Here is a 25,438-nt window from a genome sequence, read left to right on the forward strand (position 1 = left end):
GATTACCACGACGCGGTCTCTTGATTTTTCAGATTATGTTTCGAAGCATGGGGTGACGATTCCATCCTTGAAGAGGGCTTTTTTGTGCGATCCATTTCAGATGAGTGTCCAACCGGTTACCATCATTTTCAATTTTTTTGAAGTTTATACATTATCGCCTGATTGGCCGATTATCGAAATGAGAGGTCAAATATTACGAGTTGGTCTGAAAAGTGTATTCGATGAAACGGATGGATTGAAAACGAGTAGATTGATAGTTTACTATGTTGGGAGTGCAACTCAAGAATCGCACAAAAAGAAGCACTTATTGAGAGGCAACCCAACATTTGGTTTGCGTTTTTCTTTTTAGTATTTTTTGTTTTTAGCTTTTATTTTAGTTTTTGAATAAGTTTTCCGTCTTGATTATCATATACTACTTTAATGTGTTTTTCTAGTTTAGATATTTTTTAGAAAAAAAAGAGATGATGAGAAGGCGAGAGGCCTGACACACAAATAAGTGTGGGGTGCATTCAACGTGGAGCAAAATCAAGTAGTCTATCACGCTTTCAGTGCTACATAAGGGCTGAAACTAATATGAGAGACTAACCGACAGCCTCATCATCTTCCGATTGGTTGATTATTTTTAGCGATTTACTATTACATCGCGACTGATTTTCCCAAATTTTAAATACCGAAATAAGCCTTTATCGTGATTATATTCCATTTTTACAGAAACCACGTTGTGGTCCACAACATGTCACGACGTGGCAACACCACAGTCAGATTTTCGAGCAATAAAGATTAGTTGGCTGCCTACCTCTATGCCACACGTCCACTATTTTAATCAAGAATGTTTAGATTTCTAGAAGCTTTCCAACAGATGAATTCAAGCATGGTATTGACAAGCAACCCACAATAGTCAATCCAATCTTGCGACTCCGTAACATAGGCGAGTTTGTTACTTTTCTCCTTATTTTATTTTATATGTTTTAATTGTCTTTATACAATGAGGGCATTGTATAATTTAAACGTGGGGTAGGGAATTAAATAAAGAAAAATATCATGCTATATTAAAATAAAATATAAAAATGCTAGATAAAAAATGAAAATAGAAAGACTTGAAAAATGGTCTAAATTGGAAAACTCTGGAAAAATTCAAAAATTTTGTTGTGTTAAAACTAAGTTTGCTAGTATTGTGTGGGATAATTTGATGCAAATTTAAATGTTTTGTTTAGGTGATATGTTATATTTATGGATTTCCAGTTCTAGTGAAATCATGAAACAAAAACGTGAACTTGTGTAGTTTGAAGGACATAATAAGTTTTGCACCGTGTATTGAAATGTATCCAAGAAAATTTATTGTCATTGCACTTTAGACTAATAACTTTAACCAATAAGGGTTGAGTTTAAGTTCCTTTGCTTAAAAATATGTTTATCTTTTAATTTTTTAGTTTGAGTGAAAAGAGTGTGTTACGAAAAAAGAAAAAAAAAATGTGAAAAAAATGTGAAAAAAGAAAAAAGAGAAAAGTTGAAAGATTTTTTTTCAAAATTTTGAATAAAATTCAAAGGCTTAGTAGTTAAAGTTGTAATTTTTCTTTCTAGGTTATTTCATTGTATGTATGCTTTGAAACATAAAAAATTTACCATAAGGTTAAGAAAGTTTTATAAGGATGTATTCGGAGGGATGAAGAAATGAGTGTTGTTCAAAATAAGTGAGGAACGTTCATAAGGAATGTGAGTATTTAGTTCTTGGGAAGTACTTAGGATTTATTAGACATAAGTATATGCAATGAGGGGGATATAATTTGTGAATTCAAATTGGGTTATTCTATGTGATGTTGGTGAGCAAAGTTTTCATATAACATAATAACAATCTAGTTTACATGAGGACAAGCAAAAGATAAGTGTGGAGTATTTTGATACTACTTTATTTAATTATATATTTTAGGCCATTATCTTAGTATATTGGATTAAAATGTTATATTTTTAGATATATAATACTTAATATGTTTTGAAATGTTCATTTGTAGTTAAAATCGGAGTTGAGGTGCAAGAGGAGAACGAAGTTGAGAAGGATGCAAAAAGGATGTTGCTGGAAGCTTGACCTCTCTTATGTGTTTTGGCCATATCTCATGACTCATATCTTCGAATATGAAGATTCAAAATGTTCCAGAAACTAGAAAAAATTTCGAACGACTTTCGTTTTTGTGCCAAACAAAAATGACCAGTTCACCACGTCATGGAAAACGCATTAACACGATGTGGCGAATCAAAGAATCCTGAACCCCACCCCCCCCCCCCCCGTGTCGGTCTACGAGTTGGTGTGAAACAATGAAATCCACGACCATGACGTGGAAATAAATTTACCATGTTGTGGAAAAAAAAAATTATAAATTATGGGTTTTGCAGCCCTAATTCGGATGGCAACTTCAACCAACTTGGGGAGCAAGTTATTAGTCGATTCCAAAAGTATTTCAGAGCCTAAGAATGCCATTGAAGAGTGGATTTGAAGATCACGACGGGAATTCATCGATGTCTTGTTTCGCTTTGTTTTATATCGTGTATTGCAATATCGAATTCATTAATTTTTTATCTAGTCATGATTCAAGGATAAAACGCATATTACTTTCCCTATATGTAGAAGAACCATACTTTATATGTTTTGATTTCATTAGCTGAATTTTTACTTGTGATCGATTGATTGTTTATATGTCTTGTTAAAGGTATGATTTTTATTACCTATATGTGAGTTATGTGTGATTTAGATGATGAATGTAGTTACATTAGCTTGATTCTTAACTTTTTATGATCATTAAATTGTTAGGACTAGAGATTTATCCAATTGTAGGGTTAGTTAATATTAATCAATAATTTTGATTGTGTTAGAGTATAATAGTTATCCATGCTATGCTTGATACATTTTCATGACCGTCGATAAGAATCGTTAGATCATATCGTTCATATTTGAATTTAATTATATCGTTTTATGGTCACTAATTGCAAGATTATTGGACTTAGATGTTCATTAATCATTATAACCAGGAAATCCAACCAAGATAACTAGTCATATAATTCGCTAATCAACTCATTAATCTATTGCAAACTGAAGAATCAAACATAGAAAACCAGGGGGATCCAAATTATTTGAACCCAAACCATACTCGTTCCCCGAGAGTGAGACACCCTTTATTACATTTACTATACAATTACACGACTAGGTACACTACCTATTTGTGCTTAGCATTAGCTAACCGCAACCCTGAACAACTTCAATATTTTAAAATCTCTTCCTAGAGAAAGTGTTAATGATTTGTTCAAAAGATTCAACCTCATCCTCACTAAACTCTCAAATGCTAGTATTACTAGAAGTGATCATGAAACAAATCTACAGTTCTTGAATGGTTTGGGAAAGTAGTGGAATATGGCGAAGATTATATTCAAAGGATACATCAAGATCAAAACTCTCTCACCATACAAACTCTACGGTGAACTTCAAGCTCAAGAGTCTACGGTGATGAAAGACTGTATGGATCTAGGGAGACTACTATCCTTGGTCGCTCACTCACCGCAGTACTCTAACAAATCACCTAAATATCCTCATATCGGAGAGACCTCATAGAAAATCCCATATGTCAACACATTGTAGTCATATGAACTAGAGATGTACGTTGATGACGCAGAAGCCTTTCAAAATTCCTTAACCTTGGTTAGCCAACAATTCAACAGGCTTCCACCACCAAACTTTCACAAAAATCAATAGTTCACTAGAACTCCATTTAATCATAGTTACAAACCATAAAACAAATATCCTCATCACTACTCTCAAACTTCCACATGTCCTAGAAATCCACCATACCAACTATTTTGGTTAAAAATCAACTACGTGAATATCAATCAAGGTTTATGAGAGGTTGGGTGTTTAGGACAATGCAAGCATTGAATGATAATCAAGGTGAGGCAATAGAATTACAAGTGAAGACCTTGATCCTTTATAGGATCTCCGATATATAACCTTGGGAGGTGATAATGATCACATGCCTTGTTGTGTATTATTGATTTCAATTCAAGATTACAGAGATAATGAAGATAAAATGAGTACAGTTGTAATGCTAGAGCTAAATGTGTGTGTAGTGTGCGAGATACATATGAACGTTGTTTAACTTGGTATTATGGGTCTTTTTCCTGGTCGAGATGAATCTTCATTGAGAATGAGTCTCATGTTGAGTAATTCTGCACATCTGAGGAAAAGAGAGATAAAAACCTAACCGTTATATGTGTTAGGAAATTTTAGTAATAATAATCAGGATCATGTGATATATTTTAAGGATCCTGAGGTTTCAGCAATATTAAGGATCGTGCATATGATTCTGGGATGCTGCCCCTAACAACTGCCCCCAATATATATCTACGAAATATTAATGTTAGTTTCCCAATATTTAGAGATATAATTTTAAAAATAATGAATAAAAGGGATAATAGATTTGAACTTTAAACCCTAATCGAATAGAATCTATCCGTTCAATAGTAATCATCAAGCTGTCAAATCATACCCTCTCTCCTCCGTTACTAGGTTAAATAGGGTAAACCTGTCGATTCCTTTTACCTTCTTCAATATCTCTTCCGATAATCTTTGGTCACCTCCAAAGGTAATTCCTTCTTCTTTCATTTTTCTTTTTTGATTATGGGCTAAAAGGCAACCCGTTCACCCATCATGCTAATTTCGAACTTCCTTTCCGTTATCTCAGTGAATTCAGAACTTAGTTTCTCATTAGTAGATCCAAAGATGATATCATCAACATACACTTGAGCCAGAAAGATGTGAGATCCTGAATGTTTGATGAACAAGGTGTTGTCAATATTTCCTCGATTGTACCCACTTGTAAGCAGATAGCTTGCCAACATGTCATACCAAGCTCCAGGTGCCTGCTTTAAACCATACACAACTTTATCAAGACGATACACATGATGAGGAAACTCTTCACTTTCAAACCTTGGCGATTGTTTTAGAAATAATTTTTCTTGAATATCTCCATGTAAGAAGGCAGTATTGATGTCCATTTCATAGACTTTCAATTTCTTAAAGGAAGCAAAGGGAAGAAACAAGCGAATTGCTTCAAGTCTAGCAACATAAGCAAATGTTTCATCATAGTCTAACCCTTCTAGGTGACAAAAAACTTGATTCACAAGTCTAGGTTTGTTTCTTATTACAATCCCATCTTCACTCATTTTGTTGCTGATGATAGACTTTCCTTGAGGCTTGGGAACAAGAGTCCACACACGATGACGTTCAAATTCATTCAGTTCATCCTACATAGCCTTGATCCAATCAGATTCTTTCAAGGAAGCAACGACATTCTTTGGTTCAATCATTTAGACAAAGTTTACAAACATGCAGAAGTTGTTGTTGACTCTGCTGTGAGTGAGAATCCAAGAATTTACATCTCCAATGATTTGAGATTCAGGATGATCTCAAAGAATTCTTGGATTAGAACTTTCATTTGCATTAGTTTGAGATGAGTTTTCTAGATTAGATGGTTCAGCTTCTTCAGGGATGACAAGATGATCTTTAGGAATAGGTTGTGAGCAGATGAATTGATCAACATTGGGAACAATAGGCTCAACGTTATTTGGCGAGAAATCAGGAATAGGGTCTGAAGGACTGTAAGTGAGTTCATTCAGAATTGATGAGCGGTGATCAACTCGATCATTAATGAAAGAGTCTTCATCGAATGTGACGTGATTTGTTTCCTCAAAAGTTTGCCTTGACATATTGAACACCCTGAAAGCTTTGGAAACAATGGAATAACCTAGAAACACTCATTCATCAACTTTAGCTTTAACCTTCGAGCGCTGCTCTTTTTGATTCAACATGTAACAAACACATCCAAACACATGAAAGTAGGAGATATTTGGCTTTTTCCCCTTTAGTAGCAAACAATGATGGACCGATTTTGGGTATAACATGCCGTGTTGACAGCTTCAGCCCAAAATGACAAAGGGAGACCAGCTTCAACAACCATAGTTCTTAGAGATTCTATAAGAGTTATGTTTCTTCTCCCCGCAACACCATTTTGTTGGGGTGTTCTAACAGAACAAATTTTATGAGAAATTCCTAAGATTGAGAAAAATTATTCCATAGAGGAGTTTTTGAATTCAGTTCCATGATCATTATATAATTGCCTTACATTGTGCTCATAGAGAACTTCCCACTGCTTGATGAGAGCAATGGTTTCATCAGCGGCATGATTCTTCTTTCTTAAAAAGGCTACCCACGTGAACCTTAAAATTTATCCACACTGACGAGAGTGTATTTCTTCCCAACTCTTGACTTAACTGGAACTGGTCGAAAAAGATCCATGTGAAGAAGATGAAGAGGCTTGATAATGGAAGAACAGTACTTTGGCTTGATGGAAGACTTCGTTTTCTTCCCCTTTTTCACACACTAAGCACAACTTATCCTTGAGAAACTGCATTTTAGGAATTCCTATTACAACCTGATTCCCAAAGATCTTCGATATGTTCTCGAAATTCATGTGCAATAGCCTCTTGTGCCACAACCAATTTAGATGAGACTGAGCACGAGAGAAGAAACAGCGAAGTAGAGAGTTGTAAGTAGAAAACATATCCAGAACATAGATGTCATTCTGTCGATTTGTAGTAAGAATAGTGATATTCTTATGATCAACAACCTTTCCTTCTCTCTTGTTAGAGAGAACTTCATAGCCAACGTCACACAGTTGGCTGATTGAAATCAGATAATGTTAAATACCCTTCACAAAAGAGACATTCTTGAACACAACCGAATTGCACTTGATAGATCCATATCCCTTTGTAGCTCCCTTTCCATTATCTCCATATGTGACAATTAGACCATCCTTATTTATGAAATCTTCCAGAAGAGAATTGAATTCGATCACATGTCTTGAGCAGCCGCTATCTAAATACCAAATATGTACTTTACCCTGAAAGTAAAATATACAATAAGCCCTGAAACAAAAAAAATTACAGACAATACACACTGACCGACTTTACAATGGGTCACTCAAGAAAAGATATTATAACAATCATTAGGGATACAGTTCAATGAGTTTCCCTTTCTGATCCACTTATCATTGCGAGTCATGATGTTGTCAGCGCAAGTTGCATACTTTTCAAAAGTGTATTTGGCGAGTCTATGATAGGCATCACCATATCGATCACAAACTTTGATTCTAGAATTCTTTCTTTTAACCTTAGATTTTGATTTCTTTTCAACTGTTGAATCCGAAGAACTTTGTTTATTTGATTTAATAGTTCTTATTTTAGTTCTGGAATAAGAAATATCATCTATGGTATGCACAGATACTACCTTGTCATGAGGCTCATGATACATTAAAGAGTCATCATAAGTAGAGGGCTTTGATTGATCTTCAGGTTCTGAATTTCTAACGGAGCACTGAGGAAAAATGCTAAGAATTTCGTTTACTAAATGAACTTGACCATTACATATAGGAAATTTTAGCAAAATCTTAGTGGGGGAAGAACATAGATGAGATGGATCAAGAGCAGATAATTGAGAAACACATTTGGTGATACCGTTAGAATCAATTGACCAATGAGTATCAATTAATGGTTGATTTATAAAATTAGAGCTCACAAATTAATTCTTAAATTCTTGTTTCAAACAGTCAACTTTACAGAAGGTTTGTTTGGTCTCAACAACCTTGGTTAAGGAAACATCACCTTCTATATCACCTCCGAAAATTTTCTCACACTGATCTGGAATCTGAGCATTAATAATTCTTATCACATTAAAGTTAGAAGAGACCCAGTTTTTTAAAATAATTTGAATGCATTGAGCATGATCAACAACTTTTTCTTTTTAAGTGTGAAGAAAATTATTGGTCGGCGAGATACATGTGTTTTCCTTTTTTAATGCAGAACGAGACTTTTCAAAAAAAGAGAGTTTTTCTTTTAGTTTTTTTATCTCAAAACTGAGAGAAGATCTTTCTCTATTTGAGACCAATAAATCAAAACGTAAGTGATCAATCATGTCATCTTTTTTGATATTTTTAATAGAAGAGTAGTCAATGAGATTCTTTACCTGATACATTGATGTAGCGTCCAATTTTGACTTAAGGTATGCAGTAGATTTAGAAGGATCAACGTCAAGAGTCCCAACATTGTCAACTGAGGTGTCATTGTGGGATTCAATGATCTGGGCCATGAGACACTTACCTTCATCATCTGAGAAGTTTTCTTTTTCAAAAGCAGATGATAGTGTAACCATCATCTCTTGAGCAGTTGAATAGTTTTAAAGCAAACGATAAACATAATAAGGAAGTGAGTTTCCAATAGAAACTCTCGCCTTTACATCAAGATTCAACATCCTTTTCTATTCCTTGTTATATCCAGGCATATATTTCCCTTTCAACTTACTACTAGATACACCACCATTGCATGATTGATGCATAACAGTGATAGGACATTTGTTGACGATGTCGAGAATATCAAAGTCTATGAACTCAAGAGCTTCCATGGCCTCCGATTTCCAAGTAGAGAATTTGTGTTTGTGAAACGGAGGGATCTTGTTGCAGACAGTTGATTTTGGAGTGAAAGAGGTCGACATGATTACTTGAGTGTATCAAAAACCTGCTCTGGTACCAACTGAAGGTTTGTATCGATCGGAAACACTTCAAGTATAAGGAACAAAAAAAAGAAAAAAAAAGAATAGAAAGTAAATAACACAGAGAGTTCTCAAAATTGTTCTTTCACCAAGAAAGGGTTTTGTCTTCACTAAGAAGACGATTTGTCACAAAGACGATTGACACAAGCCAAACTGTCTACATTTGGGTTTACCCTAATGTAGATTATATACTAATCTATACATGTGTATCCCCTGATTTAATGGATTGTATCTTATATATACTAAAAAAACGATCTTCATAACAAAGATATCGTATCTGCTATCAATTCTATACTTATCCATATCATTACCTAATATACAAAGAATAACATAGAATAACTATACTACATTCTGACGCTAATAAGATTCATACGTTGGCGCTGGTAGTTGAGAAAACGTTGATGCTGATAGATAGCTTGTACGAGTGTTTGACTTATCAGATCATAATGAGTGACCTTACAGATGCAATGTGGTTGAGTATGGGTTGCAAATTTTAGAGGGGTCAGGCGGACCATGATGGAGGAGGCACATAAGTCCAGATTGTCGATACATCCTGAAGCCACAAAAATGTATCAGGATTTGAGACTTAGTTATTGGGGGTGATGCATGAAGAGGGAGATAGCCTGGTATGTGGACAGTTGCTTGACCAGTTGTATGGTCAAGGTTGAGCACCAGAGGCCACATGGAAAGCTATAGCCTTTGGAGGTTCCCATGTGGAAATAAGAATAGATCACCATGGGTTTTATCACCAAGTTACCTAGGACGACTAAAGGATTTGATGCGATATGGTCATTGTGGATCGTCTGACAAAGAGTGCCCACTTCTTGTCTATTCGATAGAGTTCCTCGGCCGCAAAAACTGGCCGATGTGCATGTGCATTATATCATCGCTCAACATGGTGTTCAAGCCACCATTGTATTTTATTGAGATGTTTGATTCACTTAATGATTTTGGTAGATGTTCCATGAGGATCTGGGTACAAGATTGCACTTCAGCATCGCCTATCATCTGCAGACTGGCGGCTAGAGCAAGCGGACCATCCAGATGCTCGACGATATGTTGAGAGTTTGTGTCATAGATTTCGGTGGTAGTTGGGACTCCTACCTTCCCCTCTCTGATTTTTCTTGCAACAATAGCTATCATTATAGTATTGGTTCCCTGCCTTTCGATCTTCTTTACGGGAGGAAGTGTCGTACATCAGTTTGTTGGGGGGAGGAGGAGTTCGGTTACAGTGTTATGGGGAAGATTGAGGTGGTCCTTCGGATAATAAAGCTTATCCAGCAGATCGGGCAGAGGTTAAAGACAGATCAAAGTCGACAAAAGATCCATGCTGACAGACGACGATCTGAGTTAGGGTTTCAGGTCTAGGATATGGTTTTCGCTCATAGTCGACAGAAGATCCATGCTGACAGACGAAGGTATCACCCTGGAAGGGTGTAATACGCTTTAAGAATAGGGGAAAGTTGGGGCAACGATTTAACGGACCATTTCAAGTAATGGCTAGGGTAGGCAGGGTAGCCTATTGACTAGATCTTCCCGAGGAGCTTAGCCATATTCACAACACCTTCCATGTTTCTCATCTTTGTAAGTGTGTACCTAATGAGTGAGCGATGATTTCAATGGTCGATATTCAGGTTGGTGAGCGTCTTTACTATGTTGAGAGACCAGTGGCGATTTTGGATAGGAAGACGAAGGCCTTGTGCAACAAGGTGGTACCTTTGGTCATGGTTCAATGGCAGCATCGGAAGCTTTCCAAATGGATGTGGGAACCTGAGGTATAGATGTAGGACCACTACCCAGAGTTATTCACAGCATCGAACTTCGAGGACAAAGTTTGATTCAAGTGAGGGAGAATTGTAACACCTAACTAAATCAGGTATTTACATTCTACACTCAAGTATTAAATTATTGCAAAATTGGTCATTACGTCAGGCGTACTTGGGGCGTACGTTAGGCGTAAGTCATTAAAGAGTGATGAGGGTGTCTTTGAGTATGCAGGGCATACTCAGCTAAAGTGTAAACCCTGAAATTTTGGTTTTGAGCCCTATTTAAACACCTTAACCTCCATAAACCATTTCCATTCTCAACCACCATCTCTCCAAACGACTTTTTTCAAACCCTAACCCTGTATTTGTGCATTGAGAGCTAAAAGTGTGTTTTTGGGTGCTTTTGAAGGAAGAAGAAGTTGGTAGTGTTTCTTCGAAAGCTTCAAGCATTGTAGATTTGGGATTTGCACCTCTCAAGCATTCTCTAGGACGTATAAAGTTCTGAACATGGTGAATGATTTGTTAGATCTTGTTAGTCCTTAGTTTTATGTCCTTTTTGTCCCATATTCTTGGTGTAGTTGAGTATGAGCTACTCCAAACCTGATGAGTAGCATTTTGAGACGTTTTTGTTTGATTAAAATCATAAAAAAGCGATCTTGATTCTTTCCTTTAAACCATGCAAGAGAAATGATGCTTGGGGTTGTGTAATAAGTTAGGTTTTTGGTTTTGGGCACCTTCTAGCCATGCAAAGTCATCAAGTTGGAAACTTTATGATTTAGGATGATATTTGGGATTAGATCGAAGTTATGGATATAAGGTCTTAAAGGAATAAGTGGTTAATGAATAAAGTTGAACCTAGATTATGTACGATGGACGTACCAAGGGATTACGCAGTGTGTATAAAGTTGACCAAGTTTGACCTTAGGCCATTTTGGGCAATTTGAATAGTAGTTTGAGAATTTGGTCTCTGTTTATTATATAGGTGACTTGTAGAGACAATATTTGGAGTAGCGATCAGTTCAACTACCTTTCAGACTATGAGGTGAGTTTTCCTCATTGTACTTGTGGTTATGTATATAGGTATATAAGATGATGCTATGCTGGTTATATGATAAATTGGTAGATTTGTATGTTTACCTATACTTGTTGTATATGTGTTTATGTTTATCTGTTGCATATGTCGATATATTGTGCTTGGGTTGAGGTGGTCCTGCTTTATGTTGAAGGCCAAGATACTCGGGGCAGTCTGGATAGGCTGTAGGCCCTGCGACGTTGTCTAGTCATGCCGAAGGCCCAGAGAGTGATCCAGATAGGTTGTAGGCCCTACGAGGCGGTCGATTCAGGCTGAAGGCTCACATATACATGTTGTTATCTGTTTGGTTGTGTGTGGTACCTTAGGGGAAATCACTAAGCTTTGCCTTACAGTTTGATTTTATGGTTTCAGGTACCTCAGAGGATAGAGGCAAGGTGAAGGCTTGATCGCCATCCTGTATTTTTATGTGATTTATGATTTTGGGATAGTTTGATTCGTGATTGTGACTTTTAGAAACTTTTTTTGTAAAACTTATGGGTTTTAGAATGGATTTCAAAATAAAAAATTTTCCTTGATTTTGGGATGCAGTTAGATTGAGTGTCTTAGGTCTTAACTAACTTGGTATAATATTGATGAACATGGATGAGTCAGGAAAGAAAAGAATGCTCTACATATAAGATATTGAAGAGATTTACAATGAAGCTTATGAGAATGACACTCTTTACCTGAAAAGAGAAAACAATATTATTTCATGGTAAAATAAGGTCTCGTTGGGTGGGACCATTTGTTGTTACTAACGTTTTTAAGCATTGTTCGAATAGAGATCATAAGTGAAAAGATCAGGAAGCTTTTTAAGGTAAACAGATACCGTTTGAAGCCTTATTATAAAGGATTTGAAATCAAAAATAAAAAAGTGGAGGAAGTCACAGACCCAAAGTTTCAAGATTGACATATCATTGGGATCCATGTTGAGCCACCGACTTAAAACAAGGGCAAATACTCGACAGGCAACTCAGGGGTATTTTGGTAATTTTTTGTAAACTTTATGTACGAGCTTTATAATTAAAGTTTTTGTGTTCCAAAATTCTTAAAACATTTAGGGGTGTCTAAAAATATTTTTTACGAGGAGCGTAAGTGAGCGAGCATATAAATGAAAAAAATTGGTAAGTTTACAAAATGTTTTACGGGCCGTGTAATGCAACCCTTTGCAAAAGACGACCTTGTAATGGCACCTGCATCCTTGAATTGAGTAGAACACAGTCTGTGTTTAGATGCTCCTTCTGTTACACGTGTCGTGTTACGTAAGCTGGTAAAAAATATTTTTTTCCATCTTTGACTTAAACACAAAAAAAACTCTTTTCTTCTTGATTCTTTCACCGATTGTTCTTTTGTTTTTCTGTTGGGTCAAAATTATGGTTTATCCTTTACTTTTTTTAGGAAAATGTATTTTTATGTCTAGGACCGTAAACAGCTTGGTGTTTACGGCCGTATACGTGTTTACAGTTGTGTTTACGGTCGTGAACAGGTTTACGGCCGTAAACCCATTCACGGCCCATGTCTACTATATATAGGGTGAGGAGTGGTAAATGAAGAGAAGGGGAGTGAAGGGCTAGAAAGAGTGTGAGGATATTGTAGAGAGAGAAAGTTAGAGAGAAGAGAGGATCTTTAGTGTGTGTTAGTCTGTGTGAATCTTGTATTTGGATCTTAATTCACATCAATTCATACAAGATTCATCATCATCTTCTTCTCCTTCTTCTTCTATTGAACTGGCATCATCCGTTTGATTGGGATTCCGCACCATCGAACGGATCTGAATGATACACAAGCAGATTGGGGACTTACAAGTGGTATCAGAGCAAATCCGGTGTCAAATCATCTTTCAAAAATGTTCTCGGTCAAAGGAGCTTAGTTTTATCACTCTTCAAAGCTTGATTTGGTATTTTTGTAGCAAAAGGGAATCAAATCTGCTTAAATTGCGAGTTTTCATCAAGATCTGTGTGTTTACGGTCAAGAGTTCACGACCGTAAACTTCGATTTTCAACCGTAAACTTCTTTTTACGGCTGTAAACATGCAAAATTCATCAACTGTAAACTCCAACCGTAAACTCCAAACCTTACACCTCAACCGTAAACCTTGACCGGAAACGTCAACCGAAAACCTGACTGTATACTCCTGTTTACGGCCGTAATCGTGTGACCACAAACTGTTTGTTTGACATTTTAGTTTATTTTTCAAGTCATTTTCAATTAAAAAAAATTTTAAAAAAAATTTAAAAATTTAAAATTTAAAAAAAATGGATTCTCAAGGCCAAGCACTTCATCATGAATTGGATTCCATCATGGGAACAACCACCCACATTCCACGATTATTGTCTGCAGAAGGATTCCCGGAATGGAAATACAGGATCGAGAAATACATCAAAATGAAAGATTTTAAGGTTTGGCGAAGCATTCTCAAAGGACCAGTCAGAGTCACTACTAATCTTCCGAATGGACAAATAATTGACAAATTGTATGTTGATTACACTGATGAAGATTTCGAAAAGGTTGAAGAACAGGAAAGGGCAATGGCTACTTTGACTGTGGCATTATATCCAGATATTGCTCAAGGCTTCAGAGAATACAATTCAGCCAAAGCACTGTGGGAAGCTTTAATTGAGGTCTACGAGGGAAATGAAGAAATTAAAGAGAGCCGTCAGGATATGTTAAGACAAAAGTTCAATATGTTCAATTATATCCTTGGAGAAACCCTGGAAGCTCAGTTGCAGCGATTTACTGCACTCACTACTGAGATGAGTACAGCTGGGATTTACTTGACTAATTCTGAGATAAACAAAAAAGTTGTTGAATTCACTTCCGAAGTTGTGGGATATGAATGTGGCTGTCATCAAGAAGACAAAAGATCTCAATCGTCTCAATCTTGCTGAAACAATGGCAATCATCAAAGCCTGTGATCTTGATGATAAACAACGAGAGATTAATCATGTAAATTCCTACTCGATTGCAAATCCTGGGATTTATTCAAATAATGCCTTTTCATCTTTTACCTCCTCTCCAAGTCAAGCTTTTGCTGTTCAACAACCTCAAAATCAAACCTTTATTATTCCATCAGTTGCACCATTTGTTGCTTCATCATCTATGTCTCATCCACAAATTCAGTCTTTCGTTGTTCCACAAGCGGTTTCCTCCTCCAATGCACCAGTTATGGTTCCTGTTCCCAATTCCAAAGAAAACGATGAAAACTTAGCTCTTTCTACTGGGCTTGTCAATTGCTACAATGCTTTTGTAGCGGGAGAGCTTCCACCTCAACTCTCATTTGCTGATCTGGATCAAATTCATCCAGAGGATGTGGAAGAAATGGATATTACTTCGCAGATAGCAATGGCAGTGTTCAGGGCAAAGCAATTTGCTAAGAAGACGGGAAAGAATAATTGGGGAATGAATGCGGATAAGAAGGTAGGGTTTAACAAGGGAAAGTTGTGTTGCTACAAATGTCACGAGCCGGATCATTTTGCTCGTGAGTGTCCTAAACCAGACAGAAGGGTAAGTAGTGATCGAACAATGGTTCCAGTGGGAAATAGTCGCGGAAATGTTGCTGTCAACAGTGAGACTGCTAATCTGGCAGTGGTTGCTCAGTCCTTTGACTGGGAGGACCAGATTCAGGCACTGAATATTTCAGGACCTGAAAATGCTCACTTGGATCAAATCAATGATACTCCTATGGAAGAAGCTGAAGTTGATCCTGAAGAAGAGATGATGGAGTTGCAGTTTGCCTTTATGGTATCTTCTACTTCAGAACCAGAAAAGAAAGCTATAAACCAAGGGGGAGATTGTTGGGTCAAAATTATGGTTTATACTTTACTTTTCTAGGAAAATGTATTTTTATGTCAAGGACCGTAAACAGCTTGGTGTTTACGGCCGTATACATGTTTACAGTTGTGTTTACGGCCGTGAACACGTTTACGACCATAAACCCATTCACTTTCCATGTCTAATATATATAGGGTGAGGAGTGGTAAATGAAGAGAAGGGGAGTGAAGGGCTAGAAAGAGTGAAAGCATATTATAGAGAGAGAAAGTAAGAGAGAAGAGAGGAGCTTTAGTGTGTGTTAGTGTGTGTGAATCTTGTATCTGGATCTTAATTCATATCAATTCATACAAGATTCATCATCATCTTCTTCTCCTTCTTCTTCTATTGATCTGGTACCATCCATTTGATTCAGATTCCGCACCATCAAACGGATCTGATTGATACACAAGCAGATTGGGGACTCTTACATTTTCTCTCTTTCACTCGCTAAACACAAACACAATACAATCCTATCTTCAAAAAAAATCACAAAATCAAGCAACAAAGGTATGGATTTTGACCCTTTCTTCTTCGTTACACTTAAGCAACTTAAAAAGACCATTTTAAATGACAACAAGTAATATATCAAGTATACATTTAAGTTGATTCTTAACAAGGACTGCAATCAGACCAAGTTAGTGAGTGAGATCAAACTTAGTGATTAAGTCTAGAAAGACTTGCTCCGAAGAGAGATTACAGGGAGTTATGATTATATTTCGGTGATGAGATAGTAGAGAGAAGTATGAGTGATAAGATTTAAGATGCGTAAGAGAGGTGTTTTCATTGAGAAATAGAAGACTCTATTTATAGAGTCTTGAAGAATACATGCAGCCTAATCTGTTTAAGTTGCCACGCAGGGCACTGTAGATAAAAGAAAGTACTTATACAAGGAACAGATAAAAGACTGAATCTAAGAACTGATGACAATGACTGGGGTTGCTTATCTGACTGCGGGGTGAGATTGATTGCGGTTCCATAAGCAACTTCGGATCTCTTTTATGTTGAAGAGGGTCACTTTTAATGTTTCAACATTTTCCCCTAAGTGACCTCTTCAACTTTTCTTCAAGTGTTGAGCTTGAGGAACTTGATAAGAATCCACCAGAACTTCCTGACTTCTTTAAGCCATGCAATCCTCCTTTATATCTCAAAATTCAATTCAGCAGTCGTATGTTTGGATTTGTTGACCGTGGCCTGAATAACTTCCAACTGCTTCCGGGTCATACGATTCATGGCAGTCATCGGGATGAAATATTTAGTTTCATCATTTAATCGTTTGAAGATGACTCCAAGATCTGGGAAGTTGGTTGCTCCGAGGGATCTTTCTTGAAAATCTTCAGTCAGGACCGGAGCTGGTTCAAGAGGAGGAAGATTGAATTTTTGTGCAAGGTCAGGGTGGATATCAGCATCGATCTTTGCGAAATCACATACAGTCTCTTTAAGAAAGGTACAGGCCCTTTCATAAGCGATCTTCATCCTTGGGTGTCTTCAGACTTATTCTGAAATACCTTTGCAATCAGGAAGATTTCTTCTGGGTTCATGCAAGGGAAGTCAGCTTGTGTTCGGACATAGTCTGAGTTTCTTCTGGAAAGAGTGTACTGGATGAATTCTGCCTTCATGAACTTTCGAGGCTTGTAATTCCTGACTGCGGATGGTCTGTCATTTGACCAGATTTTCTCTATAGAAGACCCATGTTTGTCATGAAAATTGTTGAGCCTCTCAAATTTTAAGGGTAACCTCTTCTCATCAGGGATACTGTGGTCAAAGGGTTCAAACACAGTGAAGTATTTTGCATTGGGAGAGATAGGAATGTCCCAATAACCGTCAGTAGGGGGTTCTGCGTATGTGAGGTAGGGCTTGCAGTCGTCATCCTGTAATCTTCTGTGCGGATTGACCCATGAGTTTATGAGAGATTCATCCATGTTAATATCAACTCCATTCCCCTCCAGATCATCTCAGCGAATTTAGCTGATCTCCAGTCCGCTTTCTTTTTTTTGGTTGCGGGGGAGTCGTTTGAGTGATCTGATGACATGTGGGAAGCTAAGTTTCTGAAATGAGGGGGAGTCTCGGGTCTTTTAGGAGAAGAGTGAAGTTTTTGACTTGGTGAGTGTGGTGGGAATTGCGGTGGAGTTTGAATTGGTGGTTGTTACGTTGGAGATTGATTACTTGGACTCTTGTGAGGAGAAGGTTGCGGAGAAGGTTGTGGAGTAGGAACTTTTTCATTGATGACGGGAGATGAATGCTGATGAGAGATCTGATCCGAGCTTTGTTCTTCACTTCCCCCTCTTGAGGGAGGATCCACTGGTACTTCCTCAAGCCATTGCTTAAGTCCATCAATTTTACCACAGACTTGGTCAAACTGAGATTTAAGAGCATCCGCAAGTTGTTGGTTGTTTGGGATTGCGGGGTTGAAGAGCAGACAGTGAATCTCCTTGGTGAGTTGCAGGATTTCAGGACCGTGAAAGTTGGAGGATAGAGACCTGCGGAGATTGTTGATAGTTGTCTGTAGAACAGAGATTGCGGATTCATACGTATTGTGCGTTTCTTCAACAACTTTCTAAGACCCATCAAACTGGCCCTTAACGATGGTCTGAAGATCCGACTTGATGGAGGATACTTCATAAATAAGTTTTTCAACAGTGGAGATGAAGTGTTGATGATCTGCTTTGCGGTTGTTGTCTAGGGCCCAGATCCCCATTTCCACTCTAAGGGAGATGCGTTCTACAGCAAGACGCTCTCTGGCTTCCAGTCTTTCGATGCAGTCAATGACAGACTGCGGGCCAGGTGATTCCTCAGATTATGGTTGGGAAGATTTGACTGCAGCCAGAATCTGATCTACTTTGTTTTGTAGAGATAGAAATTCTTTTCTTGAGACAACTTGCTTCTTTTTCTTCTTTTTTCTCTTGGGCTTAGAAGTGGAATGTTGAGATCTGCTTGACTCTTCCTCTTCATCAAAAATCAGCAAGACATCATCAGATGGGTCTGTTTGATTGACTTCATTTAAATCGACGTCATCGAAGCCAAAAGTTGGAGCTGAACTGACTTCGATGGCAGTTTCGTCCTCTTAAGAGTTGTTATCAACAGTGGTTGGAGGGGGCTTGGATGTACTTGCACCAACTGGATTGGCCTGAGCTTTGCGGATTGTCTCAGCCATTTCTTCCATCTATTCCTGGACTTTGAGGATTGTGGCAACCGTATTGGCATTGCTGATGGCATTGGCCCAGTATTTGGCTACGGTTTCAATCTCCTGCTGCTTCTGTTTAAGTTGCTTGGTTTGTTGATCCTTTCTTGCTTGAAATTCCCTACGGAAAGCGGCATACTTTTGGATGTCGGACTCTGAGACTGGAGTGTAATGCCTCCAAGAATCATTTGATTCATCACCGTCAAATCCTTGAAAACGCACTGAGGTGTCCCTCGGGTTCACAGATCCTTGCACATTTGTGCACACTATGCCTAAACCACCTGGATTTGATGTAAGTAGAGTAAGATTTTCAGAGCTTCCTCTGTCTCCTTGACCCGTGGTCAAGTTTGGCCTCTGCTCCGTTCTAGCATGGGCTGAAGAATCGCCCTGCGGTTGGGTAGGTGTTTGGAGTGTTTGGATTACAGTGTCTAAAATGGAGCGCAAGTCCGATTCTTGAAAGAAATGTAGTATGGAAGCCCTAAAGACCTTAGGGCGAGAAGAACCAATAAGATCCTCTTGGGATCCAGTTGGGGGTGAATCTCCACGTTGTGATGAAACTAGCACACTTTCTGTGTTAGAGTGGCTGGAGAGGGTAGTAGAGAATGAGTTTGCGGGGACCCCAAGGACTACCGAGTCTTTTGAGAGACTTCGGTATCAGTCCGGTCACGCATTTAGCTAGTGGATTTGGTTTTCCTTTTCTTGAGAATGGCAATAGGAGCAGAGTCAGGATCAGAATCGTCAGAAGATTGATTGGATTGAGAGTTACTTTCTGATGATACAACTTGTTGGATTTTTTTGTTTCTTTGAGGGTTCTGTTTCCTTGGGAGCTTTGGATTTCTTGGATGATTTGTGTTTCCTTTGGATTTTATCCGTAGAAAGTGTTCTCCCTTTGCTGCAGGGGCCTTTCTATGGAGAAACTAGCTGCTTGAGCCTTGAGGCATTACATAGAGTGGTAGAATATGGGACTACGGATTGCTCTGGTTGATTGGGTGCGGTTGAGACTAATATGTTTTGACTTGGGAGAGGCGGGGTAGAAAGGTATGGGGCAATACCTTCCGTAGCCTCGATGTGGTCCATGACAATTTGAGTCTCAAGTCCCACCGTAGTCAGAATGTGGATGGGTAAATGTATGATTGGTCCAAAAATAGATTCATCTTTAGAAGGAGTGTACCTTTTAAGATCGCAGGTGATGAAAAAGTTGATGTCGTTGCCCATACTGATCTTGGCATCTGAATGAAGATCTGAGATGTAGAGAGCCCAAAATCTTGCAAATGTAAGCTCGGTTGGGTTTTCCTTTGGGTTCTCCTTAAGGATCTATTGAAGAAAATCATCCCAAAGAATTTGACCGTAGTTAACGTCGTGGCCTGAGAAGATGCTCCATAGGAGCTCAAGAAGCTTGAGGCCCATGTTGTCGATGCCTCCGGTTCGTCCTGAAAGACTGCGGATCACGTAGTGGCACACAAACTGCCATACCGCAGGCAGATGGTTCTTCTTGAACTCTCTTATGCCCTTAATTTGCTTCTGATATCCCATTTGATACATGGTGGAGGTAATGTATGTGACACTAGGTGAGAAGAACTTCGTCGAGTGATGAACCAGCAAGTTGATTGAGGCAAGAAACTTGTCTTTGGTCAAGATGACCAAAGAATCATCTACCAAGTTCAGATCAACTTCTTGAAGGTTGTTGAGAGGACGATATGCAGAAAAGGCGCACTTGAATAATGTCGAGATGGGAACCACGTCAGTGAAGGCGTCGAAAGGTCCAAACAGAGGGTGATTGGAGATGAACTTGATCATAAGTCGAATCGAGTCATTGTATGAAGAGTGATCATCAAAGATTTCCCTAAAATTACTAGAATCAGAACCGGTGGATTGAACAGAGGCTGATGCTTTTGTTTGTTTCTTGGAGATTCCTGATTTCACCATTTTTGAAAAAAAAAAGTTGAAGAACTTGCAGAAAAAGAGTGAGTTGCAAGAGGGAAGAAGATGAAATTGTTCGCCTTGAGGGATCAGAGAGCGTAAAGTTTTCTTGGGGAAGAAAAAGGTTTATATAGGGGCGGATTCCAAAAATTATTGTTTTTACCCTAAAAAGTGATTAAGGGTAAAAACAAAAATATAAAACAAAACATTATCTGCCACAAAATTGTTTTAACGAAAGATCAGTTAATGAAGTGTCAGACTCGACACCCCATGTCTGTTGAACGTGTGGTGAGGGGTGAAAAAACCGTTGAGTAAAGGTGGAATTGTAACGGATTTGACGTTTATGGGTAAGAGGAAAAAACAGTTTAAGGAAAAGATTTTCTAAAAAGATTTCTTTTATTAGAAACGGAATTATTTTGGCATCACACCTAAAATACGTCTGACAAAAGGTTTATTTGAAAAGAGAAGCTGAAAAAATCAAAACGAATATTTTTTGAGAATGTTTTTCTTAGTTAATGAAGGATCATTAAATAGCACACATTGTTTCACGGGTTTATGAAGTAGTTGAAAGTTCAATCACTGAGATTGCGGTTTGAAACTTCATTGCAGATTGAGACCTCATTACGGATGAAGACTTCATTGTGGATGAGTGGTTAGATAACTGCAGTAGGAGAAACTGAGAAGAACACTTGAACACAATCAGAAATAACAATCAATAAGGACCCTTGAAATATATGTATGATATATATTTGCGTTATATATTGTATATTACGGTACAAGAAATGTACTGCAGTATACAAGATATGTCATGACTATGTAAGATATATATATTTAGCTAGGACCGCAATGCTGACCAAGAGTGGTATGTGGTACCTATTAATTCAAGAAGAATTGCGGATCCGGATTCATCATTCCTAACATTTGTAAGAAACTGTTGAGTTTTGTAGAGTCAAGTGCCTTTGTGAATACATCAGCAATCTCTTCATGAGTATGGACAAAAATTAGTTCAATGTTACCTTTCAGGATGTGGTCTTTAATGAAGTGATACCATAGCTCAATATGCTTTATTTTGGAGTGATAAATAGGATGATGAGAAATCGCTATGGCACTCTCTGAGTCACAGTAAATTGGTATCTGCAGCATCCTGTATCCGTAGTCCATAAGCTGCGTTTTCATCCACAAGACTTCCGAGCAAAAACTGGTTGCTGCCACATATTCAGCTTCTGCGGTAGACAGTGAGACATATCTTTGTTTCCTTGATGACCAGCTAACGAGTCTTCCACCGAGAAATTGACATCCACCGGAAGTTCTTTTTCTGTCCAATCTACATCCAACATGATCTGCATCAGTAAATGCTTGAAGGCTGAAGTCGTTTCCTGCGGGATACCAGAGGCCTAGAGATTTGCTGTCTTTTAAGTATCTAAGAATCTGCTTAGTTGCAGTCATGTGAGATACTTTCGGATCAGCTTGGTATCTTGCGCATACTCCTGTTGCAAAAACAATGTCTGGTCGACTTGCGGTGAGGTACATCAATGATCCAATTATTCCTCTATAAGTTTTGTGATCCACTGATTCTCCGGAAGGATCAGCAGATATTTTATATCTGAAGGCCATGGGTACCTTGGCAGAAGAACAGTTGTCCATTGAGTATTTCTTCAGTAGTTCTGAGGTGTATTTCTCTTGATGGATGAATATCCCTTATGGGACTTGTTTTACTTGAAGTCCTAAAAAGAAATTAATCTCTCTATTCATACTCATTTGGAACTTGTTGGTCATGAGCTTAGCAAATTCATCCACCATCCCCTGATCAGTCGATCTGAAGATGATATCATCCACATATATTTGTACGAGCATAAGGTGATTACCATTTGCCTTTCTAAACAAGGTGGGATCAATCACTCCTCTTTTGTATCCGGACGAGACAAGAAATTCAAAGAGAGTCTCGTACCATGCTCTAGGTGCTTGTTTTAGACCGTTAACTGCTTTTTCAAGCTTATAGCAGTAATCTGGAAATTCAAGACATTCGAAGCCCGGAGGTTGCTAAAGATAAACCTCCTCTTTCAATTCACCATTCATGAAGGCACTTTTTACATCCATTTGATGTACTGTGATATTCTTGCGAGCAGCATACGCTAATAAGATGCGTATGGCTTCTATTCTGGCTACTAGGGCGTATGTTTCATCATAATCAACACCTTAAAGTTGACTATACCCCTTTGCGACTAGTGTTGATTTGTTTCGAACTACCGAACCCGATTCATCCAATTTGTTCTTGTACACCCATCTGGTACCAACAACATTGTGACCTTTTGGCTTCGGATCGAGTTGCCACACTTTGTTTCTTTTAAACTCTTCTAGTTCTTCTTGCATTGTAGCTATCCAATCAGGCTCCATTAATGCTTCTTTGATGGTCCTGGGTTCGACCGAAGACATGAATGCTGCATAGTGACAGTGATCAGATAGGTCTTGTGAAGATCGAGTTTGGATGTCTATGGATGGGTTTCCGATGATTTGACCTGGTGGTTGGTCCTTCGTCCATACATGTAGACGGGGTTGAAAGTGGTCAGCGGCTGCGGTGGAAGGAATATCTACAATATCTGAAGACTTTGCGGTTGGGGACGGCAGTTCCCCCTGGACATGTGAGCAGCCTGCTGAATTGTCTTGAATTGCAAAGGTGGGATTGGATTTTTCTTGGGCAGATGGTGAAGGTTCCCCCTGGATTGCGGACGGGAGTTCCCTTTGAACCTGAGAAGGTTCCCCCTGGATTGTTGGGAGTGTGATGATTCTCAAGTATGTTCTTGTGTCGATGTTCTCTATGTTTTCATCATCTGAGTCAGAAGAGACATTCGATGGTAAGGATTCTCTGTGGATGGGAACTAGAATTACATCATCACGTACTGGAACCTCTATGGTTGTCACTTGATCCGGAGTAGAGCTTTCCCCCTCAACCGGCGACGTGGAAGTATTGAGTGATACTACATCGGATAGATATGGACCAGATACGTCAGCATGCTGCTGTTGAGCTTCCGGGGACACAAGAACTTTGGATAACTTGGTTGTTTCTACATGGTCGCATAGATCGTCATAGTTTACATCAACTATACTTAGTGGACCCGAAGAGGCAGGAATATCACTTTCTAGGATTTCTTTGGTTTCGGTTGATGGAGCGGTCTTGCGGATGTAATAGTCATCGAATTTGACATCGAAGCTTTCAACTATTAGCCTTGTGCGTCTAATGAGAACCCTATAAGCAACTTTGTTTGTTGAGTAGCAAAGAAAGATGCCTTCATCAGACTTCGGTGCGAACTTGTTAAGATGATCTCTGTTGTTGATCACAAAACATCTACACCCAAAGATATGGAAGCATCTGACATTTGGCTTACGGTTGTTAAGGTCCTCATAAGGAGTTTTACTAAGACGCTTGCAAATGATGCTTCGGTTTTAAACAAAGCAAGCTGACGCTACTGCTTCGGCCCAGAAGTAGAGAGGAAGATGTGTGAAGTTAAGCATAGATCTGGCTGCTTCTACCAGAGTTCGGTTTCTTCGCTCAACTACTCCATTCTGTTGCGGTGTGTAGGGAGCTGAAAAATTGTGAGCGATACCCTTAGAAACCAAGAGACTATTTAAGAGATGGTTCGTAAACTCGGTTCCATTATCACTACGGATGCGTCGTACTGGTAACTTGATCTGAAGTTCAATTTCTTTGATAAAATTGATCAGTATCTGCGGAGTTTCGGATTTGAGTCTTAAGAAAAAGACCTAGGTGAAACGAGTGAAGTCATCAACTATAGCCAGTATGTATTTCTTGTGATGAAGACTGGCTATCGTAGATGGACCGCAGAGATCAATGTGCAGGAGTTCCGGTGGTTCATAAATTGTGGAATCAATTACCATTGGGTGGCTTGCTTTGGATTGCTTTCCACATTCACATGAAGGATAGAGTGTATCATTCCTGAACTTGAGAATTGGAAGACCTCGGACGAGTTCTCCGGTGACCAGATTGTTGATGTATCTAAAGTTAAGATGAGCTAGCTTGCGGTGCCATAACCATCTGACTTCAGATACTGCTTTGGATAGAAAGCATAGTTGTGGTTTCCCAATGATCAGAGAAACGTCCAGAGGATATATGCTTCCTTCGGACTTGGATTTGATCAAACAAGTGCTTCTATCGCTGGTCATTTCATAGCAGTATTCGTTGTCAAATTCAACCCTGTGGCCTGCTTTACATAGTTGGCCTACACTGATGAGATTATGTTTAAGGATTTCTATATAAGGAACCTTTTGAATGGAGAAGTTTCCCGTAGTAAGAACACCATAACCTCGGATTATCCCATTCGCATTGTTGCCGAATGTGACATTCCCAGCATTGCAAATTGGCCTGAAATACCGAAGGTATTCTAACCTTCCGGTCATGTGCAAGGAGCAGGCACTGTCGATTAACCATTCTTCTTCTTGTTCCTCCTTGCACAAAGCCTGAGAATTACACAGTTAGTTTAGGCATCCAAACTAGTTTGGAGCTTTGGAAAAAAGATGAGTTTCTGATTGATGCATGAACCGAGGTTGCAGGGACAGGTTTCGTGTCAACTTTTAGGTCTAGTCCAGGGTGTTTGTGAGTTTTTGGATTGTTGCGAGATTTGGAAAAGTTACGAGGTTTTTGAAAAGAACCAGATTTGACATGAGATGAACCTTTTTGACAATTACACTGACACTGACATGCTGAAGTTTTGTCATTTACCCTGACACTTTGTTTGCTCAGCGTTCTATATGAAGAGTTAGGGTTGTGACCCGTCCGAGGGTATTGAGATCTGACAGTAGTTGTGTTGGTCTTTGAAAAAGTACGTTTTCCAGAAGTGAGAGCACGGAAGGATTTCTTGGAGTGTGATTTCTGAAAACTTTGATGTGATATTAAAAGTGTTGGAGTTGGTAAAATCCCCTTCCATTTTGGGTCATCTAAGGAATAGATTTGAAAACCATTGCTTCGAAAAGACTGTACTCTCTTTTGGGTTGTGTCAGATGTTTTTGAGATGGCTGTTGAAACTGTACATTCC

This window comes from Lactuca virosa, chromosome 7, assembly GCF_052849685.1.
Source record: "Lactuca virosa cultivar CGN04683 chromosome 7, Lactuca_virosa_CGN04683_v6, whole genome shotgun sequence".
NCBI classification, from domain to species: domain Eukaryota; kingdom Viridiplantae; phylum Streptophyta; class Magnoliopsida; order Asterales; family Asteraceae; genus Lactuca; species Lactuca virosa.